Source organism: Ursus arctos, unplaced genomic scaffold, assembly GCF_023065955.2.
Source record: "Ursus arctos isolate Adak ecotype North America unplaced genomic scaffold, UrsArc2.0 scaffold_22, whole genome shotgun sequence".
NCBI lineage: Eukaryota > Metazoa > Chordata > Mammalia > Carnivora > Ursidae > Ursus > Ursus arctos.
In genome coordinates this window covers 20,641,572-20,669,472 of record NW_026622897.1, presented here as the reverse complement: position 1 = coordinate 20,669,472, position 27,901 = coordinate 20,641,572, and the positions used below count along the sequence as shown (strand labels likewise).

Sequence of the window (27,901 nt, the reverse complement as noted above, 5' to 3'; positions counted from 1 at the left end):
AGAGGAAGTGGCAGCCAGAGGGAGAAGCAGACTCCCTGCTGAGCAAGGAGCCCCATGCGGGACTCGATCCCAGGACCCTGGGATCATGACGTGAGCCGAAGGCAGCCGCTTAACGGACTGAGCCACTCAGGCGCCCCGCTCGATAAGTATTTTTAAAGTAAATGTTGAACAAATAAATGAGTGATCCATTTATGAAATACTATTTGATATGTGAAATGATTTCTCCACTTTATGAACAAGGCAGAAAGAGAGTAATCAGTATAATATACAACGCGATTATTTCTCAGTCTGATTATGAGCAACAATAGGTGTAGGGACAGTCAAATGGCTCCGCGAGATGGGGGGGGCCAGAGTCAATGGGGCCCCAAAAGAGAAACCTGAAGTGTCTGTAGTGTCAGCACTGTGGTGGCCGACGGCTAGGATTCCTACAGAGTGCCATGAGAAACCTGCAAGACCTTCATTCTATTCATACACAACTCTCTCAGTTAAACCTTCGTGTTTATAAGTTTTATTGGCTGAATGAAAAATCATTTACTATACCTTACGTTAATAACAGATAGATTTGTGATTTGAAGTAAAAAATGGGACAATGGAAAAACAAACTCGAGTTGCGGCTCATTTGCACCCCCCCCTCCCCCGCAAACTGACTTTCTTAGGATCTAATGCTTTCACAAAGACCCTGGACAGAGCAAAAGCAGCAAATTCAACTGTTCCACCACCACCCACTTTCAAAGCATTTCTTTGTGGAAGCATTTCTTTACTTTCAAGTAAGAAAGTAGGGGAGACTGGTGTATTTCTCATAAGTTCAGTACTGAGTGTTTTTATTTTTATTTTCTTAAGTAGCCTCCACCCCCAGAGAAGAGCCCAACTAGGGGCTTGAACACACACCCTGAGATTAATATCTGAGCTAAGCCGAGGCTTAATAGACTCAGCCACCTAGGCACCCCAGTACTGAGTGTTACTTGACTAATAATAAGTAATAATGGTGGTAAAAAAAGAAAAGAAAAGAAAGGAACCGGTAGTAATAATAATTATTATAAAGAAGTCACAGTCCTCGAATGTCCAGTGAGTGGCAGGTGCTTTTCACCAAATATCATACTTCTGCTTCACAACAACCTTGAAATAGAAATTATTTTTCCCTTTTTCTGTCTGAACAACCGAAGTTCAGTGAGCTCAAATAACTTGAGGCAGGTCCAAAGGACGGGCTGGGGAGACTCTGGGACCAAAGGCCACGTTAGCTCCACCAGGTGACACTGAGCCTCTCCTGGTCTCTGAGTTTTGGTACCTGCTCGCGTGTATGTGAGTGCTGGGCGGGATGAAGCGGTCTAAGAAACTAAACACTAAAAGTGCTGGAAAGGCTCAGGAGCCACACGCGGCGGGAAGCTGGAAGCAAGGCAGAGCCTAGGTAGAAGCCAAGAGGAGGGCTGGACTCGCGGGCTCCACGGAGAACTTAGGTAGCGGGGCGAGGGGCGGGGCCTGGGCGGGCAAACAGCGGAGCGTGGAGACCATTTGCGGACCGGGCAGAAATGCCGCCTCTCCCGGGGAAGCAAGGTGAGGGGAGAGTGAGCGCAGGCACTCTGGAGTCTCCGTGAGTTGCGGAGACAACTCATCCTCACTATCCTAAACCAAAGCAGAGACCGTACTCGACTTTCTTGGGGCGGCTTTCCCGTAGAGCAAGCGGGAAGGGGACTGGGAGAAGGTCCTGCTCAGAGCGCCCCCCTGCCCCCCGCAGATTGGTACGGCCCATCCCCCCGCCGCTGATCTGGCAGGCTGCGCGCGCACCCTCCGGCGGGGCGCGGGCCGGCGGGGCGCTGCGGCCTCTGCGGCACGGTTCCCTCCTCCCGCTCCTCGCGTGCTCCTCGCTGGCCCAGCGCCCGCCTGTGACGCGCCCGCGCGCCTTGGCGGAGAGGAGCGCGGCCGCGGGGGCGCGCCCCGGTGGCTCCGCCCCCCCCGCAGCTCCCCTCCCCTGAGTCCCGGGTGCCCGGCTCGCGCGGCTCGGTGCGAGGAGAGCGGGGACCCCGCGCCAGCCCGCCCCTGCGTCCCCGCCCCGGCGTGCGAGGCGCCGCGCCCTCCTGCTGCCCTGCTCGGTGCATGGAGGGGCCCGTTCGGATCGCAGCCGCCGCCGCCGTAGCCGCCGCCAGCGCGCGGGGGATGACCTGGGGGTGGCTTTCGGAGCCGGCTGCCGCGCAGGAGGTCCGGGGACTGAGTCTGCCCCGCCAAGAGGTGCGGGGGTGGGCCCGCCGCAGGATCGGAGGGAGGGGTGGTCCGGGGACCCCGGGCTTGGGGGCTATGCGGCTTGGGCGCGGGAGGTCCGCGGGAGGGCAGGCCGGCGAGCCCCGGAGGGCGTGGGGGTCCCGGGCTGCGTGCGGGGTCTGGGAAGGGCAGCTGACGGATGCCCAGCGGGGAAGCTCCGACGTTCCGTGTTGTCTGGGACTCTGAGCCACCTCGTGGGAGGAGGCGGGGTGAGGTGTCAGTAGCACGATTAAATCTCTTTGACCATGATCCGCTGGGGCAGGTGAGATCCAGCATAGCCGGGAGTAAGGGGCGCCAGCACGTTTTCCCAAGGGAGCGGGGTCCCTCGGCTTTCTCAACCTCCATCCCGCAGAGCGCCGGTGAGAGACAGTGATTTATGTGTAGGGAGAAGCAAGAGAAATTTCCTGCACAATGTATCTTTCTCTGCCTTCACAGACTCAGTGACTTCCCAGCCCCAGGGAGTGTATTTTTCCTTCTCCTCTGTAAAGCTTTCTGTGGATTGCATTATCATTTGCTAAATACATTACAGCTCGCTATTTATTTCAGTCTGCAGCTTCCAGACCTTTGTTGCTTTCTCTCCACATCTAGGGATTTCAGTAATAAATCACTAAGAGGGATAGATAGACTCTCTCGCCCTTGCCTTCATTGTTCTTCCTAACCCCACCAAATCAGGTGGAAGGCTCTCCAAAAGGAGCGCTTCTCCAGAATGCCTGCCTTTTCTGGTCAGGACTACCAGAGGGTGGCAGGTGCTTTAAGGGCAGGCTGCTTTCCAACTGAGATCTAGAATTTAGGGAACATCATTAACAGAAAGGGAGCCCCTGTGTCCTAACACAAACACTTTGAGAAACAGAAAATTGAACCGAAACCTAACATGAGTTCATTCTCAGGGCAGTGGCCAGCAAAAATGAAAGAGGCCAGTTCTGTTTCCATGCCTCACTGATACCATTGCCCTCAGACTCCCAGCTGACACTTGGCATACCTAAAGGGCAGTGTCAAGGAGGAAAAGGTGGGGAGGGGAGCTGGAAAATATGTGGGTTTATTCTCAGTGTAATTCTAAGTATTCTATGACATTTTATAGCTCATTTTTAAAAAGTAGTCTATTTTAGCTGAAAATGGGGGGTTCAACTTTTAGGACAAGATGAAAGAAAAAATTTCTGGAAATTTTAAATTAGTGCTTAACTAGAAAGCATTCTTAGGAACCCAGAGAGGCACCAAATAACCGTCGTTTCTGTTATGCACATGTTGAAATAAACTGCCTCATACTTTAAGTTATATGAGAAGGATGGAGAAAACCTGTTTCATTTTGCAAAGACGTGCCCTGGGTGTGTGCTTGGCAGTGGGTAGAGCAGAAACGTTTATATTTCTATAAAAAACACACAAGTGTATATTGTTTAACTTTCATGCAAAAACTCGGATATATTATTTGGAAATCTGTCTTTGTTTGAATAGTTTAGTCAACCAGGAAAATCAGTTACTAGAGGTACTGTGCTATTGTTTGTGTAGTAACTCACTTGGGATGCTTTGATTGATTGCTATGGTTCTCATCAACCTCCTCTTCTGTGGAAAGTACTTAAACAGCTCTGACTCTCAAGCCGGGAAGTACAAAGAACCCTTAGGACTTGGAGCATACCGATCAAGCTTGTGTAGGTTGGCTTCTAAATCAGTCTTACGCCTTGCCTTCTTTGCAAGAAAGGAATTAAGTTCACTTTAAGATAGGACCCCCTCCCACTCCCATCAGCAAGGTATATATGAGATGGAGGCTTTGTGTGGGAATAGGAACGTTTGTCATGGGGGGCTCTGCCCTAAAGAGGGCAGGTAAAATTTGTTGACTAGTGCTCCTGCTTTTCTCTTTTCCACCTTGCCCTTATGCTCTCGTAACTTTCTAGATGATTTCATTTATGGGTTTGTCAAAATATAAGTTGAAGTGAAAATTTTCTTCTCTAAAAATATTTCTTTTGCACAAATTTAGACCAAAAATTGGTGATTATGTCTAAGCATATCCTGGGGAAATGATTTCAGGAATTCAACATTATCTTAGTGAAATGAGGCTGGGATAGGAAATTAAAATTAACTAATTGAAAAATTGGTTATTTATAACATGTAATTACATTAGCTATGGCCTTGTAATTAGCATTTACTATGTAGAAGAATAGATAAGACAACACTTCAGAAGAGCCGATGAGTTGTCTACCAGGTAGTCTTTCTGTAGATATATGATCTTACTACTTAATAGGAACTAATTAGATTAGACAGAGAATTTGGAGTCTGGTTGCTAAATAGATTGCTTTGAAGGACTTGATTTTATGGTGAGTTTTGATGAGTGCTTTTTTTTTTCCCCAGAAGTTTTATTAACTTGGATTGAATTAGAGAATGTTTTATTGTTTTTATTCAAGATTTTATATTGCATGTAAACATTCCATTTATTTATAAACATTCCATTTATAAATTTTTGTTGTGTATGTGGCACCAATTCACTTTTAAGAGATGGAGGAGGAGGGCTTTGCTTCTTCTCAATTAAGATTAAAAGATGATATATGGAATATCTTTTATGTCATTTTAAAAATATTGGATTACAATTAAGTGAAAAACTGGTTTGTTGGTTTTTTTATTTTATTTTTTTATTTTTTTAATCCTTCAAGTTTTTCGTCATTGTTTGTTCTCTTTCCCCCCTTGTCAGGCTTAAAACATACAGTATCATTGTCATCTGTCCCCTGAATAATGGTCCTGAGGTGATATTATTAATGTGGCTTTTTAAAATCAAACTAATTATACTTGCCTAAAAGAGCCACATGTGTGTGATTCTAGCTGCCTGGTGCCTTTTGAGAGCCCGGGAGACAAGCTAGTGAATAGAGCTGAAAATTCATTCTGTATTTGATTAAATGGAACAGACTCGCTGCTCCTTACCCCAGCAGGGGCTATGAGATCTCTTGATCCCCGAAGCGGCTCCAGGACCCTGGGAATTCCATTAGCGAGCACCTGAGGAATTTCTGCCCTGCAGTGCCTTTTTTGTATGTGTGTATGTGTGTGTGTGCAGAGGGAGTGGAGCTGAGTGGTGATGGGGCGGTGGAGGGAGGGGGGCGGAGAGAGGCTACGTTAGAAGACTCCATATGTTAGCAGATCTAAAATCAAGGCATGACTTAACAGCTTATCTTGTAAGAGAAAAGCCCAACCCGAAGGCAGAGTGCTAGTCAGGACTTTCTTCCAAGCAGGCTGTGTGGGGATGTGTTTTTACCACTGAACCGAGTGCCACTGTAAGTACAGAAAGTCACTTCTCTGCTTTCCCTCCGAAGCACAAGCATATACACGTTGCAGCCTTGGTAAGTTTTCTCTGAATGATCTTTTGATAAATAATGTAAAATTGCGTTACAGTTTGGCTTTGCCTGGAAGGACTGTTGTATTGTTCTAATAACTTTTTAAACTGAGAGCAAAATCAGACTTCTATGGGAAGCCAGTTGCTATGCAGAGATGAAATGCTCATTCGAATGGGCATATTTTAGTGTGCTCTTTTGTTTTTATATGATTTTGTTGCATTCTTGTTACCTTAGTATAGAATTTAAATTCGTGGAGCGTGTGTGTTTCTTTCTTGTTGTCTTTTTGAGAATTCTGATTTTTAGTACCTTTGAAGGCATTGCTCTGCAGAACTCGCTAGCAGCCACAAGTAAATGAAAATATATCTACCAAAAATATTCTGTAAAATCTTTGGAGCAAAATTTTTGGTAAACCTGAGTGTGTCTTCCTCCCCTGCCCCCCCCCCCACAGCTGCCCCAAATAATTTTTGGATACAAACATTTTTCAGGATATTAGTCCAGTTTGGTGCTTGTGTACTTTTCCAGGAGGAGTAGGTCTGAATCTTGGATGGTATCGTTCATTGATTTTCATATTCCGAGAAGAGTTAAAACATGACTGTGAATTCCAGTTCTAGTTTTCAACCGATGCACACTGAATGCTGTAGCTTATTCGACGGTCAATTTGATATATTTTGTTTCTGATTAAAATCATATCGTGTCACAGTGCTTTCCATCCTGCCACCATGTCGTCGTCTCCCAAATTCTCCTCACAATGCAGAGTGCTGGGAAAATAAAGCAGCCTTTTAAGAGACTACGTTTAAGTCTTTCCCACCTTAATCCCGAGTCTCCCTTCTCTGGTTCAGCCACATTGAAAGGACTCTCGAATGGATTGAAGTAAACACTAAAGTCAGCAGCGTGCCTGTCTTGGTTCACAGTTGTTCGCCCTCTTTTGCCGTGTGATATATATTGATGGCCAGAGAGCATATAAAAATCTACCGCAAAGTACATTTTGTTCTGCTGCATGTCACTTGGAATGTGAGTGGGGACTTCAGCTCTGAAGAGCCAGCGATGTGCCTTTCAATCATAGAATGAGGGAGCGGTGAAGTCCCTTGTGTCCGAATTCAGAGGGGAAAGAGCTAGCCACATTATGACTGAATTGAGATATATTCTGCTTTCTGTTCTGTTGCTTACAGCCGCATGGTCGGTTTTATTTTTAGATTACCGTACTGCAAACAGAATGAAAAAGTTGACACATAAAGTTTGCTTTTCTGCTACATGTTCTTGTTAGAGACCAGCTCACTTTTTTTTTTTTTTCATTTATGTGAGCCAGGGCAGTGAGCTTGACCGAAATCTTGGTTTCGTCATCTGTAAAATGGGGATAACAATAGTATCTCTTACCACGGTCCTGGGGATTCCATGGGATAATGAAAGTAAATGGCTTGAGTATACTAACACGTCTCTGAGGGTTAGCTTCTGTTACTTTTGGTAACTCTTCCTGTACAAATTAGTCTATGACTTTGATCCAGAGTAGTTTCTTTGAAGTACTAACTAGTAAGGAGTTCTCGGAAGTTAGTGGTTTGGGTACACGCGGCTGCTGTAGTTGTAGTATGCTACCATTTGCTTAATTTTGCAGTTGAACTGAAAAGGCACTTGGAAACAATGTTGCATTTTTCTAATTGATTGTATAATATAATAATGTACATGAGTATATAGTTAATATACACTAAGCGAACAGCTAGGCGAAGTTTTACATATGCACATATGTGTGTTAACTGTTACCCAGATCGGGATCTAGAATATTTCTTTCACCTCGGAAGCTCCTTGGTGCCCTTCCCAGACCACCCTGCCTCCCCCAGCAGGCAGTCACTGTTCTTACTAGTCCCACCGTACATTAGTTTGGCCTGCTCTCAAACTATATTTATAAAAACAGATTCATATGGTGTATACTTTTATATCTGCTTTCTTACACTGCTCATTATGTCCGTGAGAGTCATCTGTGTTATTGTATGTGGTAGTAATTTGTGCTTTTTAAATTGTTACAGCATCTTTGGTATGTTTTGAAATTTGTAGTACATTTTTTTGGCACATTGGGTATGTGCCCATTGGGAAAAAAGAAAATAGAACCTCTTCCTAAATTAATTGACAATCAGATCCTCGTGGCTAGCTTAGAAAAATTACCATGACCTTATTTTTGTACATAAAATTGGGTGAAGGTAATATAAATCCTCTTAGTCACAATTACATTAAGCAAATCCATCGATAACTGTGTTCTTTTGTAGGCGTGTGTGTATTTTTTATTTTTTTTATATAATTTTATTTTTGAGATAGAGTGTCTGAGTGGGGGGGGGGTAGAGGGGAAGGAGAGAGAGAATCTTAAGCAGCCTCCACACCCAGCTCAGAGCCTGACACGCGCGGAGCTTGCTCTCACGACCTGAGCTGAAATGAAGCGTTGAATGCTTAACGGACTGAGCCACCTACGTGCCCCTTCTGTGTGTGTGTTTAGAAGGGAAGAAAGAGACCCTCAAAGCAGAGAAGAAGGACCATCTAAGGTAGCTTACATCTTTTGTACTTAGCATTTAATCCATAATCAATACTTGGAAATGTACAGAAAAAAACCACTAGCCCGGCATTGGCGCGATACTCTTTTAGAAGAAAGCACAACAGCACAATGTTCTTTTGGAAAACACACCCAAAATGGAAGAAAGTGGAGCTAAGATGTTGTTACGTTACAGAAAAATTTTGAAGAACAGGACTGTACCCACTTCAGGGAGAAGGTTTTGGCTTCTTACTTGCTGTCAGACAATGCCTATATGTTTAAAGTTTCTGTCCGTGTTGTTGGAATTCCCCAGTGTGCTAAATAAAATTTATTTCACCAAACAGTGAAACGAGAATACGAGGTGATGTCCCTGAATTAGAAGGCCGCTTGTTTGTTTCTTAAATTCTGGAGGGGGTTGTGGTTGAGGTAAATAGCTTGTATGTCTGTTTTTGGAAATGTTGAGGAAGGATTTTCTGGATCTGCTTGAACACAAGCCACTTCTCTCTCAGGAGATGTTGTATTTTTCAGCTCTTGTAATTTTATGAAATCTTATTATTTCGTACTCCTTGACACGAGGTCATTCTTCACATACAGCCATGTGTAGGGATGGGTTCCCCGTACTCCAGAGAGGCAAGTGGTCCCCTTTTCTTCTTAGATCAGCAGTGGCCCGGATTTCGGGGGTGGGGTGGGGAGAGTTGAAATAGTGATATATGTTTCCTCTTTTGTCCCGTAGGGGTGCTCAAAAGATGCAGATCTTGGTTCAATAGAAGGAAGAACCGTGACAAATAGGACTGCCTCATGATAGGAGATGCTCTTTTGAGGGGCCATGAGCTCCTATTCCTAGACATTTGCTGAAGACACTGTGGACGGATCTCTTCCTTGGGTGAGAGATTGAACCACATGACCTCTAACGGCCCTTGCAGTACTAAGACCCCACGAAATGGGGTTTTCTGAAGGAGTGACTCTACACTAACCCATCCATGAGTCATTTTGGAGGGAGAAAAATATGTTACACATTTCCAAACAGCCACTGAAGAAATCCGTTTTCTCAAACCTAGTTTAAAGTTGAGGACTGCCTCTACTTGGCTGCTCTTTTTTTTTTTTTTTTTTTAAAGATTTTATTTATTTATTCGACAGAGATAGAGACAGCCAGCGAGAGAGGGAACACAAGCAGGGGGAGTGGGAGAGGAAGAAGCAGGCTCATAGCGGAGGAGCCTGATGTGGGGCTCGATCCCAGAACGCTGGGATCAAGCCCTGAGCCGAAGGCAGACGCTTAACCGCTGTGCCACCCAGGCGCCCCTTGGCTGCTCTTTTTACTTTAAATATAATTCTTTGTTTATCATTAATAAGTAAATGTCAGATTTTCTTTATTACTTGAGAGAAAGTAGGAACTTTTCCAATCGTCTAAATCTGTAAGTGTCAGGCACAATAATGCTTTACAAGGATAATATTTGCTACCTTTTTATGGAGGGGCATATCTGAGAACGTCCTTGAGGCCCTCACCTGGCCCAGTTATTTCTTCACTCTGACAACAAATGTACAGTCAAAATGCATAAATATATATCTTTGCTCTCTGCCTTCTCTCCTCCACCCTACTTTTCTATACTTGAATTTCAAGAGAGAGATAACTCGGGGGGAAACGGCCAATACTAGTGACTTATCCCATCAATAAAACTGTATTTGGGGCATTTTCTGAGGTCCAAGGTTATTTAATCCAACCATGTACACATCTTGTATCTGTAAATGTATGTTAGTAATGGATATTTAGAATGATTGAAGGGGGTGTAGAATCCTGAATCACCACAAAATAGTATCTTCCCTATTTTATAAAGCAGAAAAGTATAGTAGATTGAGTTTTTACAGTTTTGTGTTTATGTTCACACAATAACCCTCCATGCCCTCCCTGGCTCTAAGCAGGTCTCTCTCATCTCTTCTCTATTACCGCTACCTTTTACCCCTCCAGTGTTCTTTTTAAAATTTGGGAGAGGGATGGGAAGAGAGTCAGAATGTGAGACCAAAAAGAACCAGTTAAATGTCACATTATTACTGGGATTCATGCATGATGTTTTAACACTTTCATTTTTTTCTTTAAAATTTTTTTTCTTTTTAAAATTTTAAATGGGTGAAGTTTTAAACAATTCTTTATATTTAAAATGTGTATTTTTCTTCCATGCAACACTTGGTGTCTAGAGAGCTGATGTCAAGTCCTGTCTGTTTTTAGGATACTCAGCATTGCAGGTGTTCTGTTGGAAATATAGGTACTAAAAAGTGCATTCTGGCTTCAGTCTCTTGCCAGGGAAGTGCCTGACAGTTACTGGCTTTTTATGGTATCAGAGTAAAAGTAATTAGTATTCTCTATTTTACTATAATTTGATATCCGTTCATTGAGTCATTGTACACACTGGCTGGTCGGAGGTAAATTTGGCAAGGGGGACAGATGTTTAATGGATAAAATACTATTTTATCAGGCCACGAAATTACTGTAATGACATCAGAACTTGGCAACCTCTTTTATTCCAATAAAAACAAAAATAGCATCATAAGCTAGGGATAAGACATTTTTCTTGTCCATTTATTTTGGCTTATTTTCATGGTTTTGGCCTCAGGGTGTGTATATAACCAAATAACAACACAGTGAGTAACAGGCAATAAGAATTAGGGAGTGAACATAGTTTCAGCTGAAAGGGACATGCTGTTGATCGCTCACCTCTTTATACTGTTCCTCTCAGTTTGGCGACTAGGAGAGCATGAGGTGGGTACGAGGAATCCTCATCCGTAAAGTGGAGTTACACTTCATTCTTTGGCTTAATATGACCTCGCTTGCAATGTGTTGGAAAAGTTTGATGATTGGCTTATAAAATCGTCAAGTGACGGTGAATGTCTGGGCGTGATGACAAATGTGACAGTACAGTTTTGTAGAGAAGGTGCTATTTAATCCTTTTTATAATCACCCCTAAAATAACATCGTGTTACCAGTTAATTCAGTTTGATTGAATATAGTGTTTTCTCCTGCCTGTTTTACCCTGTTCACTCCTGTTGTGAAATTAGATTTTTAGATGTTACCTTGATTTTTTAATTTATTTTATTTTATTATTTTATTTTTTTTAAAGATTTTATTTATTTATTTGACAGAGAGAGAGATAGCCAGCGAGAGAGGAAACACAAGCAGGGGGAGTGGGAGAGGAAGAAGCAGGCTCCCAGCGGAGGAGACTGATGTGGGACTCGATCCCAGAACGCTGGGATCACGCCCTGAGCCGAAGGCAGACGCTTAACGACTGAGCCACCCAGGCACCCCAACCATGATTTTTTTAAAAAGATTTATTTATTTGAGAGAGAGAGAGAGATTGGGCGCGGCGGTGGGGGGGGCAGCGAGGGAGGGAGAGGCAGAAGCAGGCTTACACTGAGTGCAGAGCCCATGAAGGATTCAGTCTCAGGACCCTGAGATCAGGACCTGAGCTGAAACCAAGAGGTGGACACTTAACCAGACATGCCACCCAGCTCATATACCTGGATTTCAGTTTGGTGTCCAGGCATCTCAGCAGTAGGTCCAGTAGATCCAGACATTACTAAATAGTGAGAAGACACTTTCATTGTTCTTGCTTGAGTAGAACCATACTGAAGTCTGGCTATTACGGGCTGTCCGTGATTTACCTTGTGGGTTCATCTTACTGTGATCACCTTTTTAAACAAGCTCATTTTGTTTCTTCCATTAAATTTTGGCTGTTCATTAAATCCAAAATGGAATTACGGGTGTAGTTTTACAGTAAGGAGGATTGTAGTTCTGATGGGTTAAAGTATGTTTCAAAACTAATTTTTTTAAAAGATTTCTTTATTTATTTGAGAGAGAGAGCACAGAAGGAGAGGGAGAAACAGCCTTCCCACTGAGCAGGGAGCCGATTCTGGGGAGCTCGAGACCGGACTCAATCCCAGCGCCCTGGGATCATGACCTGAGCTGAAGGCAGACACTTAACTGACTGAGCCACCCAGGTGCCCCAAATCTAATTCTAAGTAGATACTTATACTTAATATGTTTTCAAGTCGTATTATAATTTGATTAGAATGGTTCTGATCTCTTCATCCGATCTTTTGATTCCTATTTATTGATGGTTAGGCATATTTTCTTTTTTTATGGTCAAATCCTTTTTGAGATTAAAGTAAAAAAATCAAAGTTCTACCCTGAATTTCGGATTCCAAGCTCTAGTCATCGTGTTTTAGATTTGTATTTTAGTTGGATTTCTCTTTTAAAAGAAATCATTTTTTGTTTTGTTTTGACATGTAGACCTATATAGGTCTTTCATATAATTTTCATTATACGTTTTAGAGCTAATTTTTTTTTTTAATCCCGTGGCTAACTAAAGCCAATGTTGAGTCATTATAAGATGGGTTGTTAACTGTGGTCTCCTGTTAGGCTAGCAAACACAGTAGTCATTATTTGTTACTTCTTTTGTGTTTGAGGATGCATTTTAAAAGAGCTATTGTCATAGTGGTTAGGTCTTAAAATAATTTCACATTTGTTACTATGACAGCAGCCACAGTGGGGTTTTTAATCATACAATCCAGCTTGTGCGGAGATTCATATCAGTGTTCTGTGGCATCAAATAAATTTTAGCCCTGGGATTTGACTACATACATCTTACTGTTGTCAGTAGGGGTTCTTATAGCCAGCTCCCAAAGTGGGTGTCTCAGTGTGACCCTTCCAAGTCTGGGCTGTAGCCCACCCCACATGAAAATAACATAAATGTTTTAAAGAGAACTTGTCAGTGCTTTACTTATTTTGGGATCTCTCTTTGAGATAGGAGATAATCAGGGGAAAGATAAGGAAATGATTAACCCTGTAGGACAAAGATCACGTGCGTGTTTTCTTAGCTAGCTGTACGTAGGTACAGAATACTTAATTAGTTGTGATCACAGATGTCAGCTGGTCATGGAATCAAGTCAACGGGCACCACCTATCAAACAAACTCCCGAGGCTTTCAACACACTAGAAAGAGAAGCTGAGTTTTGAGTTTTTCATTCATTTCTGCAATTAAGGCTTTTTTTCCCCCTTCATGCTGAAATGTGAGTTTTCTGGCAAAAAATCCTTCCACTTGACATTTAGTAGGCAAATGAAGTCCCTATTTACTTGTAAAAGTTCCTTCTAATTCACTGAGAAATACTAACCTCTTTAGTGTCTGATTTACCTGGAGTGAATGTACGGCCCGTATCCTGGGGCACCTGTACAGTAAGGAACGTGGCGACAAAGGACTGGCGTATTGTTTTTGCAGACTGGGACCCTCGTCTGTTTGGGTGCCCTGCAGACATATAAGAATGGTGCCTCCAAAGAAAGGACTGGGAAAGCAAAGGACTGTCCCGTCTGGTGTTGCATGCACAGGAGGGTGTCAGCGGAACTGTCACAACCCGCTGTTCACTTAGCTCCTTGCGGAGGAGTGGCCCGTTCCAACAATTACTACTCCTGTCTCGTGGTTCTTTCTATTCCATACACAGAATTAATTGTCTCCTGTTTCTGATGGTGATCATTTCTTAAATAACTTTTAGCCCTTTGTACTTTGCAGAGTGTTTTACAGATTTGGTGTGTGTTTACTCTTCTGCTGAAATACATGAGGTAGTAAAATTTTCATGAGAATGGAAACCATGAAGACAATACCTGATGGAGCGTGAGTATCAGGTACAAGAGTTTTAACATAGCTCAGAGTTAGATGGTCTTTAAAATCTCTCGAGTGTTGGGAAAGGAGGTCCTTTGAAACTGTAGTCTTTCTTTTTAAGCTTAAAGTAGGTTATAATTGCACACTTGTCTGTGCTTAGGAATAGAATAAAATACTTCCAAATTGGTTATCTTTTTTCTCTTTGACATTTCTAAACCACAGACTCTGCATTATACGTTCTGTTGACCTAAGGGGAGTTACGGAAGTGAATTTGGCCTAAGGTAAAATTGATTCCCTGGTGTCTTGGATTTTCAAACTCTCTCCTTTACAGAGGTCACTTTATTTTTATTTCTAGCGCAGAGATCCTTGCTTTCTAGCACATTTCTTTAGAGCGGGTACTCGGGTGCTTAAAAATTCCATAATGGAATGTCCAGCTGAAAATGAAGTTTGAAAGCCCTTTCCAATTCTGGGTAAGTAAGCAAAATAGCAAAGGGGGCTTTTTAGAAATAAATGTCATTTTATATTTGTGTCTTTGATTATGGAATGAATATAAAATCTAAATTGATATGCTCTTTCTCTTACCAGTTGTTTCACGATACCCCTGTATCCAAAACATGACGGACGCTATCGAGACATAATTTGGTTTTTCATTTCTTGGATATGTAGGAAAATGAATTCAAGCTTTGCGGTTTTAAGCGAGCCTTTTAATGTTGCTCTGGTCAGTTAGTTATTTCCCTTTCGTTTTGTATCCCTGTATCATGTTGGCTAAAACAAATGTTAACGCTAAAGCATTTAGTGACAGCCAATTTGTGTCATTTCTGTGAAAATCAAACCAGTTGTTAACTATTTGATGAAATGGTTTAAAAATGGTTTTGATGACCAGATTGAGAAGGCAAGGAAGAAACGTAGATATTCTTAAAGGCAAATCTTGCCCCTCCTCCTTCATCGGAGTGAAGAGTGAGTTGTAATACCAACAGAGACCAGCTCCCAGTAAGAGGTGTGAGGCTGTTTATTTTCACTCTGGAGATGTATATACTACAGAAGGGAAACTCTGGCCTTGCTTAACCCAAGCAAGTCATTACTTATCTGCGATCTGGCAAGCAACTTGATTAAAGTTGACAGAGCTCATATAATATCAGAACCAGGCCCTCTTAATGATTGATGAAGCTTGTCTGTAAGTCTTTTTTTTTTTTTTTAAAGGAGAAAAGCTGAACAAGAATGAATACTTGTTCAGCTCTCTAATTACCAAGTATAAGCCAAGTCAATAATGTAGTTTTGTCTCTAGCGACTAATATGTATTAATTTGTATGTTGTTTTTTAGGTAATGATTAAGTGGCTTCAAAATAACAATTTTACGTCGGCAGGTTAATTTGGCTTTTACATGATTAAATTCTTGAAATTTTAGAGTTCCTGCCTCATACTTTTAACATCTTTTAAACGTGGTTTTCTTTGATGTTTCTTTGATATTCCTTAGTGGAAGTTATAACCAATAAAGAATTTTCCTCTTTGTTGTCTTATGAAATTGAGTTATTTGGAAAAGTCTTCGGCTTTAATTTTAATTTTTTCGACCCCTTGCTCTCTAACTGTATGAAAATGGTTTGGACAATTGTCATAGCGTATTTAGGCCATGGAGTCTTGGTGGCTCATTTCTTTGCTGCGTTGTTTCTTATTCTCATTCCCAACAGATTGATAGTGTGACTTGAATGTGCCCAATGTTCTTGCGATGCTTTAAACCAGGATTCTATATATGGTGCTGAGCCCAGCTAATGAAGACCATTGTTCCTTGTCATTCATATGCTGCCTAGTAGACAGTCAGTATAGGACTGGCAGACACCTCCCCCGCCCTTACACCTTGTTTTAAGTAAACTTAGCATGTGCAGTTTCCGGATTAATGAAACAGTTGAATTGAGGGTGAGTTAGTTTTCTGTAAATGGAATTTTCTTAACCTGGGAACTGTCAGGCATTGTATCGTAAGGGTTTGGACGAGGGTAAGCTCAGGAGTGTGAGTACCTGGTGTCAAAGCCAGATTCCACTGTAGACTCGTGACACAGCCTCCCTGGGCTTTAATTTCTTCACCTGCATGACGGTAATGAATGAGAGCCCATCAGGCTCTTGGGCTCTCTCAGTTAGTGTTCGGACAGTGTGGTCAGTGTGTGGTCGGTGCTCCTGGAGGGTGAGAGTTGCTGCTCTGATTGTTAGAATTGCTCTCTTCGAGGTGGGGGTTTGTATTCACAACATAGGATGTTATTTGTGACATCGCTGAATTAGACTGTCAAATCGAAATCAAATGAGTGGGGGTTAAGCTCTGGGGAGCTACAGATGTGGGAATAAGCTAGGATTGATGATATGTTTCTGGTTTTGGATTGGCTAGAACCTGGCGCAAAGCGAGGAGAGCTGGTAGGTGAGTGCTATGAGTGTTAACGGGGAACTTTTGGGTAAATTTCTCGGAATCTCCAAATAACTGCACACCGTTTGACTTTGGGGGCCTGAATGTTCAATTTTGTGACTTTGAGATCTCCCCTTTCTCCTCCCTGTCTCCTCAAACTCAATATAAACATATCAGTTGAATACCAGGAAAATAAAATTCACTTTGGGAGAGATGTACTTCATACCTTCCTTACTGACATGTTCTTAGAAGCAAGGGCTCCCTGTTCTTGGAACCTTTTGCTAACTTTTCTCTTGATAATTTCCCCAACAAGTGTTGTCATCTATGGGAAATCCCAGCGCTGTCTAGAACTCTTATATGTATACTCAGTGAGCTTGAATCTTACATCCCTTTAAATTTCTTTTCTTTTGGGCTTAACGTATGGTCAGAACAGATAGACCCTTCCCTGGGATTGGTAGCATTAACGACCACCAGTAAAGTGCCATTTCCAAGTTGTTTCCAGAAAAGAAATAGGATAGGCATGGGATCATCAGATGCAAATATTTGACTTGGAGATGGGCCAGTTATGCACACTATTGTCAGCCCCACCCGGCAACTCCCCTATTTTGTTTCTAGCTGTTGCCCTCAAGTGACTGCTGAAGACGGAGGGTTAGCAGTGAAGGGGGATCCAAAGAATTGCAGGAGTTGTGGAATCAGTTAAGTGTTGAGAATTCCATCTGTTTCTTCTACCCCACAGGTTGGCCTCATTATTGGATTTTTATCACTGGAATCCAGGTTTTCAAGGAAGCACAGTAATTTTTGTAGTGATAACTGAATGTGTTTGCAGGAGAAAACGTTGAGCCACAACTCTGCAAATGCACAGACTTTAAGAAATCCCTTCTGGGGCCTATAACGTAGAGGATAAAGCTTGATTGTATTGCATTTATAGAGTTTTCTTAGGGTAGTGGCCTTGGTGGCCATGGAGGTAGGTAGCATTTATAGGATTCTTTTAACTGTTTTGATTTGGGGGACTATGAATCTTATGTTTTGAAACTATAATTCTTGTCCTATTCGCCACCCCCACTCTCAGCTCAGCTTGGTAGGGATGTGTGTGATTTTTATTACTAATCTCTTAATTATAAACAAAATAAACTAGATGCAAAATTCTTATAAATCTAAAATTCACAAAATAAATACATAACCACAATTGAAACATTTAAAATTCTTAAAAAATTTTTAGATTATCAGTATTGTTTAATAGTAGAAAGATACTTACGCTTATTTTCTATTTCACTTGCCTATTTGATTTGGTTCTTTTGATTTGAAGCACATTAATATTTTTCTTTTTTTAATAATGACTTCGTTTTTAACTACCAGCCCAATATTTTGCGGACCATCACTTTGAAAGTGCCTTGTTGTGTATAGTACTGGGAACTCTCAAACCCATTGCATGAAATGTATGGGTGTGTTAATACTTACTTATTGTTGATGACCCAGAGTAATGTGTGATCTTCGTAATAAGTGTTTCATCATGTTGTATAAGGCTGTTTGCTACATCACATGCTTTTCAAGTTTGTCACACTTACGCTGCCATGAGCTAGAAGATAATTCACATCTGCTTTTCTTCTTACCAATTCCAAAACTTTCTTTGTCCCCTGTATCCTGTAACATCACTTGACCTTCACATGTCATAGACTTGATCCAAAAACAAATGCCAGTTGGGCACTGATATTCACTGTCTGGCTGATGACCCACAGTAACTTACGGTAACTGAGATTCAGCAGTACAGAAACAGGGAAATTTCCAAAAAATAATTTTCATGCCTCCAACAGCCTGTCTACAGATTAAAATGGAGAAAGAGAGCTAAAACCTGGTAGGTTTGAGAGTCCCTCTGGAATGAGAAGTGGCTATGGATTCACACTGAAGTCAGTGGACATGAAAACAGATTTGTACTTAAGGCCTTTCTTTTATTCAGGAAGCTGTGTGTAGAAAGGGGTAAGTGTAGGCCTGGGAGTGCCCTGGGTTCAGATATTACCCCTGCCATTTATTAGCTGTAGAATCCTGGGCAGGCTGTCAGAGCTTTCTTTACTGTTACCTCATTTGTAAAACGGAAACAATACCTATCTTTAGGATTGTTGTGAAGATTGGTAATAATGTACGTAAAATCTTTCACCCGTAAACTTAATAAATGGTAGTTGTTGTTATTCTTCGGAATAATTAATCTCATAAGACAGATGTCTGATAAGATGGACAAATAGATAGATGTGTTTCCACACAAACCAATTATTCCCTGCATAGTGGAAGCAAGAAGCAAGGGTGGTGTGGAGTATCAGAATTTTTCAGCAAGGTTTTTCATGCTGCATGAAGAGCCCTGCCTCTTTACATCATTTCCAAGGCACCCACCATTACCCCTGGCAGTGTGTCATTGCTCTTTGGTGCTGGGGCAGATAGATGACAGATCTACTGACTGAAACATTTGAGTCTTTCTCTGGGAACTCTGATTTAAATACTTGTACTATCTTTTAAAATCTATAAAGATTTATAAAGGTGAACTTATTTATTTATACAAATAAATTAGCAAGTTGATTTGTCTGATGTTGACAGGGAGTCCACCTCATGTGTATGTGTAAGTTAGCATTGTGGCATTTGGTTTAAAAAATGTGCTTGTTTTCCTTAGATATTTATTTACCAAATTCAGGACTTTAAAAAGTGTTACCAAGAGGTGGGACAGATTGACTTGATAGTTTTTTTGTTTTTGTTTTTGTTTTTTTTGGGGGGTCAGCAAAGCAAGGTTTATTGAGCAACAACAAAGGGATAGTGCAAAGCTCCCAAGGAGGGAGGGGACCCGAGAGGGTTGCCCTTGATAGTTTTAAGGACATTTATAAAATTATTTGTGGTTTGACCCAGTTAACTTGGCCAGTACTCTTTAAGTATATTTGAAATTCCTCCTTGAGAGTTATCTTTCTAAATTTAATAATGCTTTGTGTGGTAGGATTTTGTTTACATGATCTTGACCTTAGAAAAATTCATATCACATTGCAGGAAACATGACTGTGTACAATGAAAACCCTGATATTTTAGTCTGTAATGCCAGTCTCTGTCATAAGTCTATGAAGAGTCTGTCGTTTAAGCTACAAATCCTTACAGCAATCGTAACAGCAGAGACTTCCAGTTTCCCACTGTTGGTCCTATGCCTTTAGAACTTCCAACATGATGACGAATGCTTTGCAGCCCCCACTGGTCATTTCTGTGTGAGCAAAGTAAGGGTGCTTCTGGCGTTGTATGTAGGATCCTTTTCTATTCAGGTTTAAAAGGACTTTTTGATAACGTCTGTTATTTAAACTCTTCTCTTTTCCTGTGGCTTTTAGGTAATGCATCATGTACTTTGTTAGTCATTCGGCTAAAGTACTTTTTTTTTTTTTTTTTTAAGATTTTATTTCTTTATTTGACAGCCAGCCAGCAAGAGAGGGAACACAAGCAGGGGGGGTGGGAGAGGAGGAAGCAGGCTTCCAGCAGAGCAGGGAGCCCAGTGTGGGGCTCGATCCCAGGGCTCTGGGATCACGCCCTGAGCCGAAGGCAGATGCTTAACGACTGAGCCACCCAGGCGCCCCTCAAGTACCTATTAAATTATATAGCACATAGCTATTAGTTATTGGTTTTTAAAAATTTACATAATAAGACATACGTGAATATGGGAGTTGGCTTCCATCGAAGACCAAATGAGCTCTTTAAACAGGTCATAGACCTTTGGTGCTGATTCTTTTAAACTGCTGCTTAGTAATGTGAGACCATTCTCATATTATCTCTTTTGGCATACTAGAATGTTTTTAAGCATATTACATTAGTCATTTGTGAAATAACTTCATAATCCCTGGGAAACATTACTGGGTTTCTCTCAATGTGCGTGTATTCCTTTACCAGCATTTACTCAGCATTCATTTTGTGCAAGAAACTTCCTAGGTGTTGGGTAGACAGTGGTGAACAAAGTAGACTTGGTTCGTTTCCTTCATGGAATGGACAAACCAGTCGTCAGTCCAGGTCTGGTGAGATTTTTCTGCATTTATGGGGCCAGTAAATCTCTAGCCTCGTTCTTTTTTTCCCACCGTAGGGAGAGTCGGATGAACTCAAATTCTGCACTTTCTCTTCCAGGACTCCTCCTTGGCTGTAATTTTGACCCAGGGGAAGTCAGACTAAAATGAAAATCAGAGCCATTCCTGAAGAAGGAGAGACGTTTTAAAGCATGAAGTTTTAGAGTGGCGTGTGGAGAGAGTCATGGGAATTTTTTTAGTTGGATGTCGGGGTGTCTGTGTCAGTTTCCTGCCTCTGAAATACCAGTTTCCCAGCAAGGTCTGCAAGTTCGGCCTATGTTGGAGGGGAATGTTACTATGGAAGCGTAGGCATGGCAGTCTAGGACCAGTTGGGTATCTTTGAGTGGCAGAAACCTGTCAATACCAAGGAGATTTAAAAATGCTGCTTTAGGGACATTTGTTGGTTGACATTTAAGATGAAAAGCTACAGGGTGTCTGTGTTTAATGGTCCATTAGGGGGCGCATGATTTAGCCTCTTTTGAAGCCAAATGTATTGAGTTGTTATGGTATATATGTGTAATATAAATATATAATTATAGCTTATCATTATATAATTGTGTATAATATATGACACATGATAATATATAATATACATAATATATGCACATAATATATATCCAAATGTATAATATGCAATGTGTATAATATTACATAATATTAAACATACCGATTCAAGACAGTGAAAACTTCGATCTATTGATTAGTTGTTTCTCAACATTGATCTTCAAAGCAGCATAGTTTATAATGAAGATTTTATATGTGGAGTAAAATGAGGAACAACCGACCAAAAGACGTGCAGTCATTGATTCCTAAAGCCAAATTTATTCTGAAACAGTGTTTCGCCTAGCTATTTGTTCTGTTCTAATGAGACAGGGACAGATGACAGTTTTCAATTTTTTTTTTTTTAAAGTATTCTTACTTGGCAAACTGCTGGCAAGCTTACGTGGGACATGCAGGCGTTTTGCTTTATTTTTCGGTGTTCCTGATTATTGACATCCAGATGTCTGGGAACCGCTGCTGTAGATTAAATCTAGCAAATTCTCAGGATGCTGTTGTCCATCCTGGGATATGGCTTCTTTGCGGTTTCTCATGCTAGCTATGTGTCCATCTGTGAGATTTATGCCCAAGTGTTGATGAGGCATCATTATCAAGAAGGGTTCTCTTCCTTGCACAGCCTCAAGTGGGCTTTTCATCCTTCTCCAGCACAAATGCAAATGCCTCACTTAGTGTTAAGTGCACTTTCATTGTTCCAGGTGCTGAGGTCAGGAGGCAAGCACCTAAAAAGTCTCTCTATATAAAGGCTGCTTTTTAGATGTTTTATTAGGACTGCTGTTGGTTATTTTAATTAGTAGTATGTTTTATGTGCGCCCTGAGGCTGTTCAAGCAAAGAATGTAATTCAAATAAACAAAATAATATCTGATGTTTTGGAACACCCGCACCTGCCATCTGGGCCTCTGCTCTTAAGGTATTCTTACTTAGGTTGGCAGGAAAGCTAGGAAGAGAAAAAGGAGATGATTATGTAGGGTGATGAAATGTTTTAAACGTAAATTCTTGGAAAGCTTGATAATCAAGTTTTTAGCTTGGTAATGCCATTTTCTTCATAAGCAGTGGTTCCTTTTTTAAGATGACTACTGAGTTTTCATGAGAAGACCTATCTTTTCTGTTGTTTTGCACGTTGCTCACGTCTTCCTAACTGTGTTTCCGGGGTCCCGTGAGCACCTTAGAGATAATTTGCCTGTAAAATGCTGGAAAACGTTTGACTGTAAAATGAAAAAATGCTTTCACGGTGCAAGAAAGTTTGCTAGGGTAATTTCTCCAGTTTTTGTGGGTTTTTGTTTTTTTTTTTTAACTTGGATATAAAGTAAAGGGGCCACCTCTCCAAGTTGTTACAATGAAATTGTAAACTAGTCTCTGACTTTTTTTTTTCTTTTCAACTTGGCTTTTTTTTTTTTTTTTTGAGTTAACACAAATACTTTCTTTTCTGTTTGCAAACTGAAGTGAACTCTGTGCATTTGACTTAATTCTGAGAGCTGAGATGGTGTTGATTTTGGATACCTTTGCTGGGTTTTCCTGCCATTCCCTCTTGCATTAAGTGCAGTCCTTTTTGGAGTTTGCCAGAGATGAGGCAAAACTTGTGTAAGAGGTGCACCTGAGCTTTTTAAGTGTTTTGTTTTGTTTTTTCACCTAAACACAGCACTTGTAAAATGTTTGTCATAAAGCTGGAAAAAATTACGGAGTTTTTTTCCCTCCCTTAGAGACAGTAGTACCTAAGCCACGCTAAATTAGTAAATGTTCTACCTGACTGATATTCTCTAGGAAAAAGAAATGTATCCATTTAGACCACTAACTTATTTTTTTAAAAATATGTTTCACATATAGTTATTGAAATATATTTAAAGATTTTGTAACATTTTTAAAAAATACTATTTTTAAAGTGAGGGCATCTGCCACTTTTTGAAACATTTTTATGCCTCAAAAATATTTTTAAATACTATTGTTTATATGTAATCCTAGAGTTAAAGATGTCAGAGACTTAGGAAATGAGGTCATGGTGTCTCTATTGTCTGTTCCACTTCATCGCCCCCCGCCCTTCTTTTTTTCCCCAGCTACCTCGACTCTAAGTACACACTACATTTTCTTTGTGTAAATGGATGAGAGACTGCTTTTTTGTATTTTTTAGGCTGTAGATTCCAACTGCACTTATAATTTGGCTTAGAAAATGGGTCTAATGAAGAGATCTCAGAATATTAAGCTAAGGATACAACCCACAGCACTCTTTTTTCCCCCAAAGATTTTATTTATTTGTCAGAGAGAGAGTGTGTCTGCGCACAAGCAGGGGGAGCGGCAGGCAGAGGGAGAGGGAGAAGCAGGCTCCCCGCTGAGCAGGGAGTCCATGTGGGACTCGATCCTGGGACCCAGGGATCATGACCTGAGCTTAAGGCAGCCGCTTAACCGACTGAGCTACCCAGGCACCCCAACCCACAGCACTCTTAAAATTCCAAGACCCACATTAATTATGTCATTATGTAAAGAATGAACCTACTGTAATGCTCCTGTAAATCTCACCAAAAAAACAAAACAAGACAAAAACCTCATGTTGTTCATAGAAGCCGATGATGACAGGTCTTTCCAAGAAGAGTCCTGCTACAGGGTATGTAGATGTGGCAACATACAAAGTGTATTTGGCAGATGGAAGGTGTGGCTAGTGTTGTGTACATGGGAGACGTTGAGTATAGTGTAATATAAAAGATTTTAAGAAATATGCCAGAACTTACGTATCTAAGTCAGAGTCTGTAAGCTGTGTACTCAATCGCACATTGCTGTTGCTGTGCCAAGAAATTTGGAGCTCTTTGGGAATTATCTTTACTGGTTATAGCAGTGTAAGAAAATTCTTGGTGTCTTTAATTTGTTGGGAAATAGCCATTAATGAATAAATTGGTTGATAATGTTGGAGTTAAGACACTGTAGTGTTGGGGGCACCTGGGTGGCTCAGTCGGTTAAATGTCTGCCTTCAGCTCAGGTCATGATCCCAGCGTCCCAGGATCGAGTCCCGCATTGGACTCCCTGCTCAGTGGGGAGCCTGCTTCTCCCTTTTCCTCTGCTTGTGTTCTCTCTCTCTCTCTCTCAAATAAATAGATAAATAAAATCTTAAAGAAGAGAAAGACACTGTGGTGTTAAAAATCGGGTATAATCATAAGAACATAATAAGAATCAGGTTTATACACTGACACCGAAAATCATTAACAAAGGAATTTCAGAGAAGTTTTGCACCGAGGAGTTATCAGTGGAATAAGTTTTTGTGTCTTCCAAGTTGGGCCAGTTGGCTGTGGTTTCCCCAGTAGTGTACCCGGTGCATGCATGTGTGTGCGTGCGTGCGTATGTGTCTTGGGTGTCAGCGTGTCCTTAAATGGTCTTGACCATCCTGTTTGCTGTCGCCTCCCATAATGTCAAAATGCAGCCACTGCTCTGAAGGCATACGCAGCCTAGCAGAGTTGTTTGGCAAGCTTTGCTTCATTTCTGGAAGACAGTTGGGACCTAATGCTAACGCTGCTTCTTTGGCTCTCCCAGTTGGATTAGAATGACCCGCGATATTGTGCTGTTTGCAAAGATCCCGTGATCTTGATTTCTCTATTTTCTCATTCATCGGGGCATTGTTTCTTGATCATTTCTTTGGCTCTCACTGCCTAGCAAAGTTTTCTGGGATGCAGGTTTTCTTCCTACAGGCCAGTATGTATTTTTACATATCTATAGACTTAACAGTCCATTTGAGGTGATTAGGTACTGACTACATGGTAATCTGTGATTGACTTGTATGTCCATTTATGAATGTGCTTGAGGAGTCCCATTATCCGTGCACGGCCTCCCTTCCATGGCGCTGTGACAGCTGTGATGAAGCTGTGTCTGACCTAATTCCCATCACCAGTTGAACAAAGCAGGGGCGCCTAAGAAATCTAGATTCCTTCAGTGATTTTATGCAGCCATGGTTGAAGGTGGAATGAGGTCCTTGGAAACCAGGGTCACTGTGTCCCAGGTCTCTAGGAAGCTTCTAGCTCAGCAGGTGGCAGAATATAAAAGTCATTGTGATGCGAGTCCCGTGCTCAGCCAGCATTGACTCAAGTTTATTTGCAGTGTGCACATTTCTCATTTTTTCTTATTTTGCTTTTTCCTAAATGTTTGACCATATACATTAGAATCCATTTCATGGAAATGAGTTTCTCCTTGAGGTTTTATTTCCTTGTTATTAAAATGAAATCTAAACCAAACCCCAAGAGGGCGAGTCTTTCGGAACAGCCAGGGAGAAATTTGTTTCATTTGGTAAGGTCTCAGCAGTGCGCCGAACATAATAACAACTATATTAAATTTATTACCTAACACTTATCTAGAGCCCCTTTTTCAAATGTTTTCGTATTCCTTCTCATCCTTCATCAAAAAACGTTAGCCAAATGTCTGTCTGGATCTTTGTAAGATCAGTCTGTTCAAGTTTAACTAGTTCTTAGCAAACTTAAAAACTTCTGCTCTTAGCTGGCTTTTGTTTCATGGTTACTAAAACTCTGTTATTTTTCTTTTCCCCCCGTGAAGCCAATTCCAGTGGCAACCTTGAAAAATGTACCGAGTGTTGACTTGTGAGCAAGTGCTGACTCTTTGGTGTCTGCAAAGTGGTCCTCTTGAAACTTGCTGTATTTTGTCTTTTTAATAATCTCTGCCGAGTCACTCTGTAGAATTTCACTGTTTGTCTGCAGCTGTGTTTTAAAATATTCGTAATGCTCCCGTACAACCCACGGTGGATGCCAGAATTATCTTATCTCCATGATTTTTGGTTTCCTGTGTTCTGGAAGCAGGAAGAAATAGTCTCTTTGAAAGACAGTGGAACAGGAACACTTGACTTTTTTTTTTTTTTAGATGCATAAATATTGTGACTAGAACCTAACTCCATACTTAGACCCCTTCTGTTTGGGTGTGTAATTAGGACCACACTGACTCCTCTGGCCCCTCACTGTTGCCTCTTTCTGCTGGTGACCTCTGACCCCAGTGACCTTTCCTGGGGTTAGTCCTCAGCCCTTTTCATTGTGTTGGAGCCGAAGTGGCTCATGTGGAGTTGATTATTTCTTTGCTCATTTGGCCTTTTTGGTGCCATACCTCCCAAGTCACTTCCATTTTCTGCCTCTGCTTCTGACGGTCCACAGTGAAAGGAACTGCTTGTGCAGCAGCAGGATCAGCTCGTGTGCTTGGCTGACTCGACTGAGACCCGGGGGCCGTGGGGGCAGGGTCGTGAGGTTGTAGGTGTGCACAGTTTTTAAGGAGTCGCTCTGAATGAGGGTGCGATCGTTGTGTGCCCATCAAATGCGCCCTCTGTAGGGCTGCGTTTCATATGGATGGGTCCGAGTTCTGGGGAGGAGAGACTGGCCCAAGTTCCAGATGTGGACCTGGCTGTTTGATGTCCTACCAGCTCTCCATTTAGAAGATTTAGACGTTCCTCCCACTGCCTCCGAGCTACTTGGCAGGTCAGAGCATGCGCGGTTGTCAATTGCACATCACCGCCCTAAGGCATTCTTCCGTTTCTGAAAGGAGGAGAATCACCCCCCTCCATAGATTAACGTGCTAGAGGGTGTCTCTGTGGCAGCTGGACTCATGATGGCACTTTGCTGCTTTTCCTCACCCTCCTCCTGCCCATACCACTCCTGCAGTGAAATCACTGAAAGATGTGTGCCAGCTGTTGCTCTCGTTTTCTGAGTGTGAGGACTGCTGCGGATCAAAGGCTCGAGTGATCACGAAGGAGTCAACAGGGAAGGAATGTGTCCGATGACCTTAAACTGCGTGTTCTGTGCAGCTGAGGAATTATCGAACTCTCCATCTGAAACTAATGATGTTCTCTATGTTGGCTAATTGAATTTAAGAAAAAAAAAAGGTAGATGCGTATGAAACTCAGTGACATTTTGAAATTTTTAAGAAATCTGAGGGCTCATCCCTGGTTCATCCCCCTTTTCTTTTTTGTTTTAAAAGTTTTTATTAATGGTATTGATCACGTGGATTATTTTGAATGAGGCGTTGCCACGCCTTCCAATGCGGTGGATTTTTTAAGGGTCCTCCCCTCCTCAGAAGGGAGCAACAGTTTCGTCCATCTGTTATTGTCCCCTGAAAGCTCTAAAGCACTTCAGGCTTCTTTCTGCTCGCCTCCTCGATCTCTTTCTTAGAGTTCCCCTTATGGCCAACTCAACTCATTCTCTCTGCGCCTTACGGGACACACTCCCCATTCCCTGCTGCCATCAAAACAGCGACGACAAGCCATGGAAAGCCCTGCTGTTTCTCGTGTATTTCCTGCACGTCACGCACTCACTTGTCCAAGTAGAAATCTGGACAGCAGCCGTGTTCCTTTATTTGAGGTCAGAGCAGTGGGGAGACAGAGGTGGACGGTGATAAATTCCAAAGACGTCTAAGAGATCGTTTCTTTCCCAGTCCAGATCATTCACTATCCCAAGTCCTATCAGTGCCACCTTTTAAGAACATCTGGTAAATATGTCCATGTCTTTAAAAATTTTTTGTAATCTTTCAAGTCTATCCTCTGCTATTTCTCTAGTACAGGCCTGCATCCTCTTTCCCCGGCCTTCTAACCTCCATTCCTCTCCTCGGCCATGCTCCACATGGCAGCATAAATGATTTTTTCAAAGGCACAAGTCAGATCTTGTCCCTTGCCTGCTTAAAAGCCATTAATACTCCCCTCTCAGGATAAAAGCCAAAACCCTGACCTGATTTATATTGTTCGGTGTGCTATAGCTTCTGCTCCCCTGTGCCGCCTTGCCCCCCACCCCTTATTTTCCTCCTCGTACTCGGCTCCGCAGCCATACCTCCTTGCTCCTTCTAATTCTGTGCACACATAGCTCCTTCTGTTTGGACTGCAGCCTCCCCTTGCTGTTCTCCCTCCCTTCCTCCCTCCTGCCCCCCAGACTCATCCATTCACATTCACCTGATCATTGTTTCCAAGAGAAGTCTTCTTCAACCTTCTAAGTCCGGGGGAAGTGACCCTTCTGTTTCCTGTAACACATGTGCCTCATTCTGTGGCTCGCCCATCCCCCCTCCCTTAACTACTTTAATTCTTGATAACGTTTATCTCCTAAAAGCATTGCCTCTTTTTTTTTTTGTTTCTCCCTTTTTTTTTTATTTTAATGATTTTTTTATTATATTATGTTAGTCACCGTACAGTACATCCCCGGTTTCCGATGTAAGGCTCGAT

At 41.9% G+C, this 27,901-nt stretch overlaps 1 protein-coding gene across 6 annotated transcripts in view; it reads left to right on the top strand.

Moving 5' to 3' along the window:
* Positions 1–1,471: 1,471 nt before the first annotated feature.
* Positions 1,472–27,901, top strand: part of CDON (cell adhesion associated, oncogene regulated) — a 99,815-nt gene continuing 73,385 nt past the window's right edge. For 2 of the 6 annotated variants that reach the window (XR_008960851.1, XM_026505451.4), the window contains exon 1: positions 1,972–2,223. The gene's annotated coding sequence lies outside the window, so the exon portion shown is untranslated. Of the gene's footprint in view, positions 1,552–1,971; positions 2,224–2,364; positions 5,571–12,391; positions 13,742–27,901 lie in introns of those variants that run through there. The other 4 variants (XM_048217173.2, XR_008960852.1, XM_044386546.3 and 1 more) reach the window with 4 other exon arrangements.